This window comes from Eurosta solidaginis, chromosome 3 (genome assembly GCF_040869045.1).
Source record: "Eurosta solidaginis isolate ZX-2024a chromosome 3, ASM4086904v1, whole genome shotgun sequence".
Classification (NCBI taxonomy): domain Eukaryota; kingdom Metazoa; phylum Arthropoda; class Insecta; order Diptera; family Tephritidae; genus Eurosta; species Eurosta solidaginis.
In genome coordinates this window covers 831289-847457 of record NC_090321.1, presented here as the reverse complement: position 1 = coordinate 847457, position 16169 = coordinate 831289, and the positions used below count along the sequence as shown (strand labels likewise).

At 44.4% G+C, this 16169-nt stretch overlaps 1 protein-coding gene across 1 annotated transcript in view; it reads right to left on the bottom strand.

Annotated features, from left to right (window-relative positions):
• Positions 1-16169, bottom strand: part of ytr (U4/U6.U5 small nuclear ribonucleoprotein 27 kDa protein yantar) — a 70989-nt gene that overhangs the window by 16856 nt on the left and 37964 nt on the right. The gene's annotated exons all lie outside the window — the stretch shown is intronic.

Here is a 16169-nt window from a genome sequence, read left to right as displayed (position 1 = left end):
GGGGCGAGACAACAACAACAATTGAAGAGAAAAACGAAACATCGCAGACAGTTACGAGCACAGACTTGAACATGATTTTGGCTGCAATATCAGCTCAAACATCGACAATGTCATCACAGATGGAATCCCAAGAGACACGAATAACATCGAAGATTGAAGCACAAGAAACTCGTATGTCAGAAATGTCGACACAGATTACATCCAAGATGGAAACACAGCTCGAAGAACAGAAGACAAATATGTCAGCACAGCTCGAAGAACAGAAGACATATATGGCATCCCAATTGGAAGAGCAGAAGACATATATGGCATCCCAACTGGAATCACAGGAAGCACGTATTTCAGAAATGACGTCGCAAGTGTCATCTCAACTGGAAGACCAAAAGAAATATATGGCATCTCAATTGGAAGCGTAAGAGGCACGTATATCTGAAATGTCGGCAGAAATTTTGGAACAGGTATCATCAAAACTGGAAGCGCAGGATGCAAAAATGGCTCAATTTCAGGCAGAAGTAGATGATTTAATAGGTCGTATGGAGCAGTTACAACTAAATCGCTCAGCTGTTTCAGCAAGCAATCCAAAGGTAAAAACACCATCCTTTGACGGTTCTGTTCCTTTCCAGGTGTTTAAGATTCAGTTTGAGAAGACCGTAGCAGTGAACAACTGGAGAGGTGAAGATAAAGTTGCTGCACTATTCGTGGCGTTGAAAGGATCTGCTGCTGAAATCCTACAGACTATTCCTGAGGGAGAGCGGAACAACTACGAAACATTGATGAGCGCTCTAGAGAGGCTATACGGAAGCGAACACAGGAGGCAGATACACCAAATAGAGTTGCAAAACCGCTACCAGAAAGCAAATGAGACATTGCAGGAGTTTGCTTCAGATATTGAAAGATTGGCTCATCTTTCAAATGCGGACGCACCCGTGGAATACACTGAAAGGGTAAAAATCCAGAGTTTCATAAATGGCATACGAGATGTGGAAACGAAGCGGGCTACATATGCGAATCCAAAACTAACATTTGCTGAAACGGTATCGCATGCACTGACTCAGGAAACAGCCTCACTTTTGAGTAAGCCAAAGTACAAAGCTCATCGCGTGGAAGTGGAAAGGCAAGACTGGGTAGATGGAATTTTGGAAGCATTGAAGGGTACGCAGCAGAAAAATAATGATGCAGTCAAATGCTTTAAGTGTGGAAAGCAAGGGCACATTGCGCGTTATTGCAACACCAACCCTAACAGTTTCAACAATGTCGTCGTAAACGCAGAGCTGAAGGAGATGAGCAGATCTCCAAGACCAATCAATCGTTAAAATAAAGCGAGGCAGCCGCAAGGGGCGACAGCTGGCTCCCTCAATTAAATGCCCCATAATCTCTATCTCACAAATTGGAAGAAGGTCAAACAATCTTACTGTCGGAGGACATGTGGACGGGAAGGAACGTTTACTGACTGTAGATACGGGTGCATCTCATTCTATCATTTGAGCGTATTTAGTCAACAAGAAGATAAGACCATTGCACGGAGCAAGATTGCGTACAGCCACTGGAGAAGAAAGCACGGTTCTAGGAGAAGTATCATGTGAAGTCGCAATTGGGAACGTCACGGTAGTACACAATTTTATAGTGGCGGAGATTGTTGATGAAATCATAATTGGAGTGGACTTCTTAATCAACCAAGGCATCAAGATCGATATGCAAAGCAAGACGATGCGATATAAGAACATGGATGTGCCACTTAATTTCGGCTACGAGAGAGGCAACAGCAGTAAACGAGTGCTGGTGGAAGAGAGTCAGCAAATACCACCAAAATCCGAAGCAGTCATCTGGGCGAAGGTTGATGGAGATTGTGGGACAAACAAATTGTGGGTTGTCGAAGCAGCAAACAAATCAGCACAGAACATACTTGTAGGAAAAACCCTGGCTATGACAAAACAAGATGGACGTATTCCGGTAAGAGTACTCAATGAGTTCAAATCACCACTCAAACTGACCAAAGGTGCTATTTTGGGAAGATGCCAAGAGGCTGAAGTAATAATTAACTGTGAACAGCTCCAGGAACACGTTTCATCTAGTAATACTGATCTTTCAAATGACATCACGGCATGGACGGAGGGGCTAGAGGAAGCATATCAAAGTAAGGCAAAACAACTGCTCCTAAAGTACGCAAACATATTTGACCAGGATGGTTCCAAACCAGGCCGCACCAACGTTGTGAAACATCAAATTGACACTGGAGATGCGAGGTCGATCCGTCAAGCTCCACGTAGTGTTCCACTGGCGAAGCGGGAAGTTGTGAGCCAAATCATACAAGAAATGAGCGACGGCGGCGTCATCGAACCATCAGCTAGTCCATGGAGCTCACCGGTAGTACTTGTAAAGAAGAAGGATGGAAAAATGAGGTTTTGCGTGAACTACCGGAAGTTGAATGACGTAACGAAAAAGAATAGCTACCCATTGCCAAGAATTGGCGACACTCTGGACTCGCTATCTGGTACGAAATGGTTTTCCACGCTGGACTTGAAAAGCGGTTACTGGCAAGTGGAGGTGAAGGGGGAAGATAAAGAGAAAACAGCCTTCAGTGTCGGTGATGGTCTTTGGCAATTTACAGTGATGCCTTTTGGACTTTGTAATGCACCAGCTACTTTTGAGAGACTCATGACCCAGGTACTGAAAGGACTACATTGGAAAACATGCTTGGTGTACCTGGACGACATCATCGTATTGGGGAAGAACTTGGATGAACATCTTAAGAATTTGGAGGAAGTTTTCCAGAGAATAGCTGGCGCTGGTCTGAATTAAGTCCCAAAAAGTGTACGCTGTTTAAAAAGGAAGTAAATTATTTGGGTCACAAGGTAACGACAGAAGGTATCCGTACAGCGAATGAAAAGATAGAGGCAGTAAAGGATTGGCCAAGACCACAGAATCTGCATGAATTGAGAAGTTTCCTTGGGCTGTGCACATATTACCGCCGATTTGTACCAAATTTTGCCAGCGTAGCCCATAGTCTCCACGAGCTAACAAGAAAATATAAAGCTTTTGAATGGAAGAAGGAGCAAGAAGTAGCTTTCCAAACATTGAAAGAGCGTTTGTGCACTGCCCCAATGTTGGCATATCCGATCCCAGGAGCAACGTTTATTCTAGATACAGATGCGAGCGGATATGCTATAGGAGGCGTTTTATCACAACTGGTCGATGGACAGGAGAAGGTAGTTGCATATTACAGCCGTTCAATTGGAAAACCAGAGAGGAACTATTGCGTTACACGGAGAGAGCTGCTGGCTTTGGTAGAGTGCATTAAACATTTCCACAAATACCTCTACGGCCAGCGATTCCGCGTCAGGACAGATCACGCAGCGTTGAAATGGCTTCTGCAGTTCCGTAATCCGAAAGGACAATTGGCACGGTGGATCGAGCGACTACAAAGCTATGACTTTTCCATTGATCATCGAAAAGGTAGTACCCATGGAAATGCTGATGCAATGTCACGAAGACCATGTAGTTTGAATGCAAGCACTGTTCAAAGGCCGAGGCTAAAGAAGACATTATATATGTCCGGCTAATGACTATAACATGTACAGATGAATGGGACAAGGAACAGCTAAGAAAGTGTCAGCTAGAAGATACAGATCTGTAACGTGTTATGCAAGGGCTCGAACGAAACGAAAGACCAAACAGAGAAGAGATGTCAGCAGAGAGTCCCATTGCGAAGTCATATTGGGCACAGTGGAACAGTTTAGAATTGATATCCGGTTGCCTTCATCGAGTATGGGAGAGTGAGGATGGTCAACGCAAGAAGATACTAATAGTTGTTCCCAGAAAGAGGATTCCTGACGTGCTCAGCGAGCTGCATAATGGTCCAAGCGGAGGTCATCTTGGAATCACGAAGACGCTCGAGAAAATTAAGCAGAGATTCTATTGGGTTGGTTGCCGTCAGTCGGTCACCGAGTGGATTGCCAACTGCGAGGTATGCAACAGAGCGAAAGGGCCCAAAACACGAAGTCATGGCCAGATGAAGCAGTATATTTCAGGTGCACCATTTGAAAGGATCGCCATGGATGTCGCAGGTCCATTTCCTACTAGCAACCGCGGAAACAAATACGTACTGGTAGTTATAGATTATTTCAGTAAATGGCCAGAGTTATACCTAATCCCAAACCAAGAAGCAGAAACAGTAGCAGAAGTGGTTACGAACGAATGGGTTGCAAGGTATGGTGTACCAATGGAGTTACATTCTGACCAAGGCAGTAATTTTGAATCAGCTGTGTTCCAAGAAATGTGCAAGAAGTTGGGCATTCGAAAAACACGGACAACTGCATTGCATCCTCAGTCCGATGGTATGGTGGAACGTTTTAATAGAACATTGGATGAGCTTTTAAGGAAAGAAGTAGACAAGTACCATAAGGACTGGGATACACACATATCAATATTCTTGATGGCCTACATGAGACAACGGACCGAACTCCCGCAAAGGTAATTTTTGGCAATGACCTTCGACTGCCAGCTGATTTGAAGTATGGGATAGATGCCGATGCGGAGAGGAATGTCAAGAAATCCACTAGTGTCTTGGAAGAAGAGCTGAGAGAGATACACGATCTGGTAAGGCTACGAGCAAAGATTATGAGTGACAAGATGAAAGCGAGGTACGATAAAGCAATTAATTCGGAAGGGTTTCAGGAAGGAGATTTGGTGCTGCTATACAACCCACAACGAAAAAAGGGTTTGTATCCGAAATTGCAGTGTAACTGGGAAAGCCCATACAAACTTGTAAAACGGATCAACGATGTAGTGTATCGCATACAAACCATTGGCAAACCACGAACCAAAATGAAAGTGGTTCATTTGGAGAGGCTAGCAGCGTTTAGATCGGGAGATTTGTCTGATCGGGACGATCAGACTTAGGTGGAAGGCAGTGTTGCGAATATTAGCAAAACTAAGGGGTGCTGCCATCTATAAGCCGATACTAAACAGTGATATCATGCACATCCATAGATCAATCATTATGTATCTACATAAACGAATCAATAACTGCGTCTACACATATGTACGTATACGAGCAGCGGAGAAGCAATGCACAAACACATGCATATATCTTATCCGAATTGCTCACAAGAGAGGGCAATAATTTGTGCAAGTATTACTCATATGTGAAGTTATAAGCGTAGTTGTGGCTGGCGATTTTGTAGCTGAAACTAACTAGTAAGTTCTGGAATGGAAAAGCCTAGAAGTATGCAATGAGAAATCAAAAAGTATAAAAAGCGCGACAGTAGAGGCGAAGAGTGAGTTTCATTTGAGCGAGCTATCAATCAGTTTGGTTATTAAGCAAGCTATTCGTTGCAAAGTATAAGTGTTATTGTGAAGTACTTTAATAAAGGTCATTTTTCCATTATTCAATATTGGAGTTATTTATTCAACAGTTTAGCGATACGAACGTTGGCAGAAGATTGCAAATAAGGGTAATTTCAGTAAAATCGTTACAATATCAATATTATATAAACACATTCTAGGGGTACCCGTTTTGGCCTATAGCTCGAGACCCTAGTCACCCAGGGTTATGAAAATTACCCTCTACGAAAGCACTCATCAACAGCTTTCATTTGATATCCATATTCTCTAAACACACTCTAGGGGTACGCGGGTCCACGTTTTGGCCTATATCTCGAGATCCTAGTCACCCAGGGGTATGAAAATTACCATCTACTATAAAGCACTCATCAACAGCTTTAATTTGATATCCACATTCTATAAGCACATTCTAGGGGCACCCGGGTCCACGTTTTGGCCTATATCTCGAGACCCTAGTCACCCAGGGGTATGAAAATTACCCTCTACTAAAGCAGTCATCCACAGCTTTCATTTGATATCCATATTCTATAAACACATTCTAGGGGTACCCGGGTCCACGTTTTGGCCTATATCTTGAGACCCTAGTCACTCAGGGGTATGAAAATTACCCTCTACTAAAGCACTCATCAACAGCTTTCATTTGATATCCATATTCTATAAACATACTTTAGGGATACCCGGTTCCACGTTTTGGCCTATATCTCGAGACCCTAGTCACCCAGGGGTATGAAAATTACTCTCTACTAAAGCACTCATCAACAGCTTTCAATTGATATCCATATTCTATAAACACATTCTAAGGGTACCCGGGTCCACGTTTTGGCCTATATCTCGAGACCCTAGTCACCCAGTCACCTATCCTATATTTCAAGTTAGATCAAACTACACACGGGATGCAAAACAAATTCAAAATCGGTACAGTAGTTTAGGAGTCCATTGGCCTCAATTGTGTGACACGTGTTTTTTAAACATTAAGATTATGACAAACATGTAAACATATGAAAATTGAGTATTTGCAACTTTGCAACAAATATTCATATTTTATTTTGAAAAAATTGTCTTTCGTATTCAATGTGAATAAAATCATAATTTATAACTGTAGAAAAATAGTAATTTCCAATGCGACTCTGTATTGATAAAATCAACTTTGCTTATATTGATACTTTGCGGATATGAATACTTGGAACTACTAACACATACATTTGCATACAGTCGTAATGAGTTCCATGTATCAGATAGAGAAATTGGATGAAGGTAATTATGATACCTGGAGCATCCAAATGCGTAGTGTGCTGGTGCATGAAGAGACATGGAAGGTAATGGAGGAACAACGGCCAGAAACAGAACCAGCTTCTTGGGATGCAATGGATCAAAAAGCTTTAGCAATGATTACGCTGAACGTGAAGCCGTCACAACTATGCTATTTGAAGAATTCCACGAATGCAGCGGATGCTTGGCGGAAGCTTAAAGATGTACACCAACCCAGCGGACCAGTAAGGAAGGTAGCTGCTCGGTTTGCGAATGATAGATGGTGTCGGTATGTGTGAATATATAAATAAATTTTGTTCAGTCATAGATAAGCTCTCGGAGGTCGACATTAAGCTTAGCGAGGAGCTGGAAGTAATAATATTGCTTTCTAGTCTATCGAAGCAATATGAAAATTTCGTCATAGCTATGGAAACACGCGATAGTTTGCCTTCCCTAGAAGTCTTAAAAATTAAATTACTAGAAGAAGGGGAGCGCAGAGGGGTGGAATCTAAACCAATACAATGCAGCGAGCAACAGGCGTTTCATGCGAATACCAAGCCATTGCAGAAAAAGCGTCGAGAAAAGAAAGACTTCGAATGTTATAAGTGCGGTCAGCGTGGGCATTACAAAAATCAATGTAAAAATTGAGCCAAGGCGGAATCGATCAGTACGCAGAAGCAACCAAATCGTTCATTTACAGTTTCGGCAGCAACAGAAACGGGTAATGCAGATGTTTCGACCTGGTGTGTGGACAGTGGAGCAACAGCGCACATGTGCTGCGTACGTAATTTGTTTACGAATTACTGCTTTCAGGAGGAAGACGTAGTGTTGGCTGATAATAAGGTAATACCTGCAGTAGGCAGAGGTGATGTCGTACTTCAAACCGATTCATGTGAACTTAAGTTAGAGAACGTTCTGCATGTCCCGCAAATGAGGGGGAATTTTATTTCGGTAAGTCGAGCAGTTGATCGTGGTTGTACGTGAGTTTCAACAACAAATACGCTATTATAAGCCAACAAAGCGAAAATATGTTGAGTGCTCAAAAAATAGGAAAGTAATTTATCTTTGAAAGCAAAAATAATGTATGATATGGTTTAACGCAGGGCAGTGGAGTACTATGGCATAACAGGTATGGCCATTTGAATTATGGTAGTTTGAAAAATCTCATGAAAAATAAGATGGTGCTGGACATAGAAAATGCCGATTTTCCTGACAGTTCGCAGTGCAGAACGTGTATGAAGTGTAAAATCCATACACAGCCATTTCCAGCTGCGTCAGAAAATCGCTCAAAGGTATTGATCGAGTTAATACATACTGATGTATGTGGCCCTTTTGAGAAGCGTTCCCTTGGTGGGTCAGCTTATTTTTTAACTTTCATTGATGACATGTCTAGGCGCATATTTACATATTTTCTGAAGTCAAAGGATGAGGTTTTCGAAAAATTTATAGAATTTAAGAATATGGCAGAGCGTCAGACTGGGCGAAAATCAAAGCAATCCGTAGTGATAACGGCCGAGAGTACATCAATAAACGTTTCGATGATTTCCTAAAACAGCATGGTATAGTGCGGCAATTGTCTGTTCCATATAGTCCACAGCAGAACGGTGTTGCAGAAAGGGCGAACCGCACTCTCGTTGAAATGGCAAGAAGTTTGCTTGTACATTCTAATATGCCAGAGTTTCTCTGGGCGGAGGCAGTACAGACAGCGTGTTATATACGGAACAGATCGCCAACATCAGCGCTAACTGGCATGACTCCATTCGAGGCGTGGAGCGGAAGAAAACCCAATGTAAAAAATATGCGTACATTTGAGTCCGTAGCTGTAGGTTTAGATAAGACACGTCATAGCAAATTTCAGCCGAAAGGGAAGGAGTATCGCCTGGTAGGATACTCATTAGTGTCAAAAGCATACAGACTTTACGATAAGGAAAACCATCAAGCTGTGGAAAAACGTAATGTTTTGTTTGATTAACCTACAGATTTTTATCGGAGTGATGACCAAATATTGTTTGATCTACCAATAAGAAGTTCGCCAGATAACGTGTCAAGTCATGATACAGTCAAGCAGTCTCCATGTAAAGTTGAAGCCATCCAGCTTGAAGAAATGAGCAGTGGAGACGATATGGAAAGTGATGATTTCGCGAGTGCAGAGGAACCAGATTTTGAACATACACAAGATTTAAAAATCGGGCCAGGCAGACCGAGACTGATTCGGGCAGGCACCAGAGGACGTCCGAAGAAGAGTTATAATATCATAAATTCAGTGCAAGCCGAGGAGATTCCGCTGCCACTTACATTTAAGGAAGCAACTACCAGTAAGCACTCATATTTTTGGAAGGCAGCCCTGGACAAGGAATATGAGGCACTGATTGTGAAGGGTACGTGGACGCTGACAGACTTACCCAAGGGTCAGCAAGTAATTGGATGCAAGTTGGTATATACAACCAAAAAAGATGAAAATGGTGCGTTATAAAGCTTGTTTGGTAGCCAAAGGGTAGGTAGGTTGAACTGGCCGGTCCATGAGGACCTCACATAGACTGATTGAGTCCGTAGTGTTACCAGAAGTTTGTTTTAACGACCAAACTGAAAAACCCTATCAAAAACCAGGACCTATGTTATAAAATAACTCCGTCCTCTTAGCAAATACTAGAAGCTTCCTAGGACTTAAGCCACTTGCTGCTTCTAGATCTGACAGCTGTATCACTCCTAATAGCTGGAGTCTTAGCCTGGCAAGTGCAGGGCACGAGCACAGAACGTGCTCGATCGTTTCCTCCTCCAACCCGCACTTCCTACATCTGCTATCACTGACCAAGCCTAGTTTAAAGGCATGTGACGCCAGAAGGCAGTGTCCAGTCAGAATACCCGTCATGAGTCTACAGTCCTCTCTTTTTAATGATAGGAGCAACTGTGTTAGTCTAAGGTTGTAAGACCTACACATAATCTTCGACACTTTACAGCCCCGCGCTTGAACCCACGCCTTTCCCGCTTGGTAGATCATGTGCACCTCTCGCCTTCGCTTAATCTCGCCCAATCTAATTGGGACATCTACGGAGCAAGCTTCATGGGATGCGCCCTTTTTAGCTAGTTCATCCGCTTTTTCATTCCCATCTATTCCCATATGCCCTGGGACCCAATATAGATGTATGCTTCTCCCTGTCCCGATTCTCTCCAGAGACTGCTTACACTCTAACACGCATTTAGATGCTGTGCTATGCGAGATTATTGCCTTAATTGCTGCTTGACTGTCAATATAAAAGTTAACACGGTTGCAGCTTAAGCTATTCTCTTCCAGGGTTTCTACTGCTTTGGTTACGGCTAATATTTCCGCTTGGAAAACGCTACAGTAATCCGGCAGCCTGTAGGATCTGCTTATTTCCGGATCAGCGCAGTATACCGCAGACCCTACTCCTTCCACTACTTTGGAACCATCGGTGTACACATGTATCGCCTCGTCCGCCATTTGCGCACCCTTGCGCCAACCGTCCAACTCTATTGTGGCCTTAAGATCTCCCTCGAAGCGCAGATAGGGAATATGTAGTCTGTTCGTCTTGTGATTGATGACGCTATACTACTATGGCCATATGGTCGGCGCTCAAGCTGCCCCGAAGCACCGAGCCTGGTTGCGGTCGTTAACGCTTTGTTCTTTGCTACCAGGTCTACAGGTGGGATGTGCAAAATGGCATACAGTGCAGCCGTCGGGGTTGTTTTCAGGGCTCCCGTAATGCTAAGCATCGATAGTCTGCATACCCCCTCTAATTTTTTGAGGTATGTTGTTTTTTGTGTGGCTTTCCACCAAACAAGAACTCCATAGTATAGAATAGGGCTTACAATCGCTGTAAAAACCCAATGAGAAAGAGAGGGCGATAGGCCCCACGTACACCCCAGCATTCTTTTACATGCGTAGAGTGCCGTTGAGGCCTTCTTGACCCTCTCCTCCACGTTGAGCTTCCATGACAGCTTACTGTCTAGGATGATTCCTAAATATTTTGTGCAAGGTTTCTCCTGTAAGGTCACCCCTCCTAACTTAGGCCTGGTCCAATTTGGGACCTTGTACCTCTTTGTAAACAAGACCATATCCGTCTTCTCCGCATTGACTTTCAACCCGACATTAGATGCCCAGGTATGAATATCGCGAAGCGCCCGATCCATCAAAGAACTAATCGTTGGTAGGCACTTTCCACTTATGACAATTGCAACGTCATCTGCGTAAGCCGTAAGTTTTACGGGTCCCTCATCGAATTGCCTGAGCAGTTGGTTGATGACCAGCGTCCACAGCAGAGGTGATAGCACCCCTCCCTGCGGCGTGCCCCTGTCCACTGATTTCGTGGCCTCGTACAATCCCCATTGTGATGTAATCTTTCTGCAATTTAACATGCAGCCGATCCATCTGATTAAGGCAGGATGTACTTTAATGTAATGAAGACCATCCATAATCGCCCATTTTGCAACATTATTAAAAGCCCCGGCAATCTCCAAGAAGACTCCTAGAGCATACTCCTTATATTCCAGGGATTTCTCTATGCTTATTACCACCCTATGCAATGCGGTGTCTACCGACTTGCCTTTGGTGTACGCATGCTGTGTTGTGGAGAGCAGCTTTTCATCCACGTTGGACTTTATGTACACATCTATCAGCCTCTCAAAGGTTTTGAGCAGAAATGATGTTAAGCTAATGGGTCTATAGTCTTTGGAATACATGTGACCGATCTTCCCCGCCTTTGGTAGAAAAGCTACACGAGCAGTTCTCCAAGAGTGCGGTACATGATTCAGTCGTATGCACCCATCGAATATTATTTTAAGCCATTCCGCGACCGCCCTACTTGAGACTTGTAGCATGGCCGGGAATATACCATCTGGGCCCGGCGATTTAAACTTAGAAAACGTCTTCACTGCCCACTCGATCTTGGTATCGGTCACCAAGCCCGGCACTACTAGCTCCGTGATCGGAGTGTGAGTGATGTCTGCTGGCTCCTCTAAACCGTCTCCCGATGGGAAATGTGTATCGAGAAGCACCTCAAGGGATTCCTCACTATTACGTGACCATTCCCCGTTCTCTTTCTTTATTAGTCCCTGGACTATGTTTCCCTTTGCTAGGACTTTTTTCAACCGTGCTGTTTCGCTGGAGCACTCTATGTCCGTACAGAAACTTTTCCATGAGTTTCTCTTCGCCCTGGTAATTTCACGATTGTAGATCCTCAGTAGATCCCTGTACTCGTCCCGAAACGCTTCGCTTTCCGCGGTCTTTGCGAGCTTAAACATTTCTTTAACCTGTCTTCTTAGAAGACTCAGCTCATTGCTCCACCATGGCGGCTTTGCTTTTCCTCTGAATCTTCTTAGAGGGCAAGCTTTGTTATACGCAGTCATAAGCGTCCTTGTTAGGAATTCATTCGACTCTTCCAGTTCCTCTACATTAGCAACCTCTTTGGGTTGTCCCAGTTTTGTTTCTACATGTTTCTGGAATTTAGTCCAGTTCGTTGACCTAGGGTTTCTAAGGGTTCCTCCCTTCTCTACCCTCTTTAGGGGGATGTTGAAGCTGATATACGCATGGTCGGAGAAGGATGGTCTATCAAGAACCATCCAATCATACCTTGATATATCACGCTCGGAGCTCAATGTAATATCCAGAACATTGCTGGATGTTGGACCAATGTATGTAGGGACATTTCCCCTGTTGGCTATCTGCAAATTGGTTTGCAGGATGTAACAAAACAGAGATTCGCCTCTCTCGTTCGTATCTGCTCTTCCCCACGCATTGTGGTGCGCATTTGCATCTGCGCCTATGACCAACCGCCCTTTGCGCCCTTCCTCCTGTACTAGCCTTTTGCACTCCATCGGTGGGACCTCCGCAGCATGGGCCATGTAGCAGGACGCCAGGATAAATGCCTGCTTATTCTTTTGCTCAACGGCCACCGCTACGAGATCCTCAGTGGTGTAATTAGGCAGCATATATGAATGCAGCTGTTTCCTTACCATTACTACAGCTCGCACTCGTCCTTCCGTTTGCGCGTAGTAAACGCCAAACCCGCGCGCGCTAAGTCCAGAAACCTTTCCTCCCGATGAGAGCCACGGCTCCTGGATCAGCGCCACGTCAAACGAACTCTCCTCAAGGGTTAGGAGGAGTTCGCTCGACGCCGCTTTACTGTGTTGGAGGTTTATCTGTAGGACTCGCAGCACCATTGGGCTGTTTGTCCCCCTCCAGCACCTTCGTCTTGACGTCGTCGTCCTCCCCTTGCCCTTTTGGTTTAGAGTATTCGAGGCCCCCCTTCAGCCTCTCGTGACTGTTGTGCAGGGTGTTCCTCTGTGCGAGTCACAGCACCATTTAGCGGTTGGTCCTCTTTTAGCACGTTCGTGGTGACGTCGGGGACCTCCACCTGTCTTTTTCCCTTAGGCTTTTGAGGTCGTTTTCGACTTCGCCCACCTCTAGCATGTTAGGGTTTTTATCCTCGGGACTCCTTTTCCTGAGTCGCATGTAAATTTTGCCAGTGCCAAAGGACATTTTACCAAGCTGCGTGTACAAAATATCCTCCGCCTGCTTGTTTATTTGGAAGATGTAGAACTGACCATCCTCGGTAGGCCGAGATACAGTAAGTATCTTCCAATCCTGTGTCGGTATGTTCGGATTCTGATTCTGCAGAAGTCGCAGTGTATCCTCCGACTTCATCACGCATGGTATCCATACCTTAACTTTTGGTACCGTGGGGATTTGCGCTTTATCCACCACCTCAAACCGCGCGTTCGTGCCTCGCCTTTGGAGGTTTGGAACCACTTCCTCCAGCCACTGCAAGCTCGCGATGTTGTCGCACGCTATCATCTTCACACCGTTATACCATCCCCCCGAATTAAAGGTTGGAAGGGGCTTACTTGGTTGTTCCCGCATCATCTTAAGCATTAAGCTAATAAGCTCCCTTTCCACAGATCTCCACCTTTCAGTAGTCATTTGTCCGAAAGGACTGCTACGATCAACCAGCGCCACAGTCAGTGACTGCTTTGCCACATCACTCATCTTCTCGGGAAAAGCAGGAGTCTTAGTGTTATCTCCCTTTGGCACCTCCGAGAAGGCCGGAGTCTTAGCGTTAACTCCCTTTAGCGCCTCCGAGAAAGCCGGAGTCTTAGCGTTATCTCCCTTTGGCTTATCTCCTACTTCCTTAATTGGAACTTCCCTCTGACTCGCAGCTTTCGAGGTAGTTGCTATTGGAGCCCATCTGTCTTACAGCTTTGGGCCTACTTGTCTTGTCTATGCGACTGCCCTGCCTCGCGGCTCTAGGACAGGGTCCTTTCTGCCTCTTGAAAGCAGGCTTATCGCCTTCCGCCGAACGTTGCCTCTTCATTCTGCCATTCGACGCTTCTTCCTCCTCGTACCGGTTGCAGAACCGAGGGTTTCTCGCAGCAAACCTTTTGAACTGCCTTCGACCTACTTCTACCGCTTCATGGGCCCATTCCAAGCGCTCGATCTCTACTTCTGTTGGGTCGACCACTGCTCCCAAGCGTTGAACAATTATTAGTGCTGCACGGTACTGCGAGAGAGCTCTTTTACTTCCTCTGCTCCGTACCCTTCTCCACTCTTCTACTCCGTTTTCATTTGTGTGCTTCGCCAACACGGAGCTCATTGAATCAGCACTACTCTCGCTCCCCGAGTCCGACGCATCGCTTAATTCGTATTTGTCGTCCTTGGATTGCGACTCAGTCCTCCTCTTTACATCGTCCTTATTACAGTCAGTTAATGAGTCGTTCATCTTGGTCGTACGACCACCTGCCCGACAAGGTGGGGTCAGCGGTCCAGTATTATATACGGGGAAAGAACAGTCCGCCACAGCAGCGCCCCTTGCTGTGGTAAGGCCATTAATACTTCCCGAGGTGGCCCGGTATCGGGAAGGCTCCGTTCGAATACAGCCGAATTTATCCCCTGGCTGCAAATCGTCCAATAGGCACGGTCCGCATAACACCCTGGATTATGGGGTTGGCAGTTCTTGGTCACCGACATCCCGCCGCCCTCGTATGAGGCGAAACGGCGTAGATGTCAGTCCTAACCAGCTCCGCCTCATAGTCGGGCGCTATGGAGTTCGGCTAAGCCCTCACACCAACGACAAGGTGCCTACCCTAGTGAGGGTAGCCAAAGGATGCTCACAAAAGTTTGGCGTAAACTACTGTGAGACGTTTTCACCAGTGTGCCGGTATGAAACGATACGTTTATTGCTTGCTTTGTCTGTTGAGCTTAAACTATACTTACACCAAATGGACGTTTGTACCGCCTATCTCAATAGCGAGTTGAATGATGTTGTCTATATGAGGCAGCCAGAGGGGTATGAAGACAGTAGCGAAAACGTTTTGAGGCTCAACAAAGCTATTTATGGTTTAAAACAAGCGGGGAGAGAGTGGAACTTAAAATTAAACGCAGCGCTATTTGAAATGGGATTTACTCAGTGCAAGAATGAGCCATGATTGTATAAACATGATATAAAAGGTAGTCTATGTTTAGTATTAATCTATGTAGATGATTTACTAATAGCATGCCAGAGCAAAACAGATTTGATGAAAATAAAATCGATGATTTCGACGAAGTTTGAAAGCGTCGATAAGGGTCAATTGAAGATGTTTTTGGGTATACAGATTCAACGGGACGGTGAATTAGGTGACATATCAATGAATCAGTCACTTTATATCAATAATATGTTACAAACTCACAGTATGCAACAGTGTGCAGCTACGCCATTAGATACAGATTTTCAAGTAGCGTGTGATAACGAAGAGTGCGTAATTGAAGATTTAACGACATATCAGTCAACAATTGCTGAGCTAATGTGGCTAGCTTTGACTTCGAGACCAGATATATATCATTCGGTTGTAAAATTGGCACAAAGAAATAACAATCCCCATAGTGCACATGTCACAGGCGTAAAACATGTAATACGCTACCTAGCAGCTACAAAAGATCTTAAATTAAACTATTCTGCATGTGGCCGGGCACTTGAAGGTTTCGTAGACGCAGATTGGGGTGGTGATAAGAGCAACCGCAGATCGTACACCGGATATGTATTTTTCTTAGCTGGTGGACCTATTTCATGGAAGTCGGAGAGCCAGGGATGTGTGACTTTAAGCAGCACAGAAGCAGAGTATATGGCATTGTCGTCTGCAGCTAAAGAAGCGTTACTTTTGAGACGTTTAATTATTGAGATTGGTTGTGGTAAAGCTAATACACCCACCGTATTATATGGTGATAATCTGAGTGCACAAAATCTGGCGAAAAATCCTGTTTACCATTCCAGATCAAAACACATCGACATCAGGCATCATTTCGTCCATGGGGTTATCCAAACTGCCGATGTAGAACTAAAATATGTTTCAACTGAAAATGTGATAGCAGATGTTTTAACTATGAATCTTAAGAAAGCAAAACATTCGCATTTTTTGAAATTAATGAACCTATCTTAGTTAATGTGAACAGATTCTCATTGAGGAAGGGTGTAGAAAAATAGTAATTTCCAATGCGAATCTGTATTGATAAAATCAACTTTGCTTGTGTATTAATTAAAATTGTGTCTTTTTATACGTAAAGAGTGAGTAAAGTTGTTTGTATTATT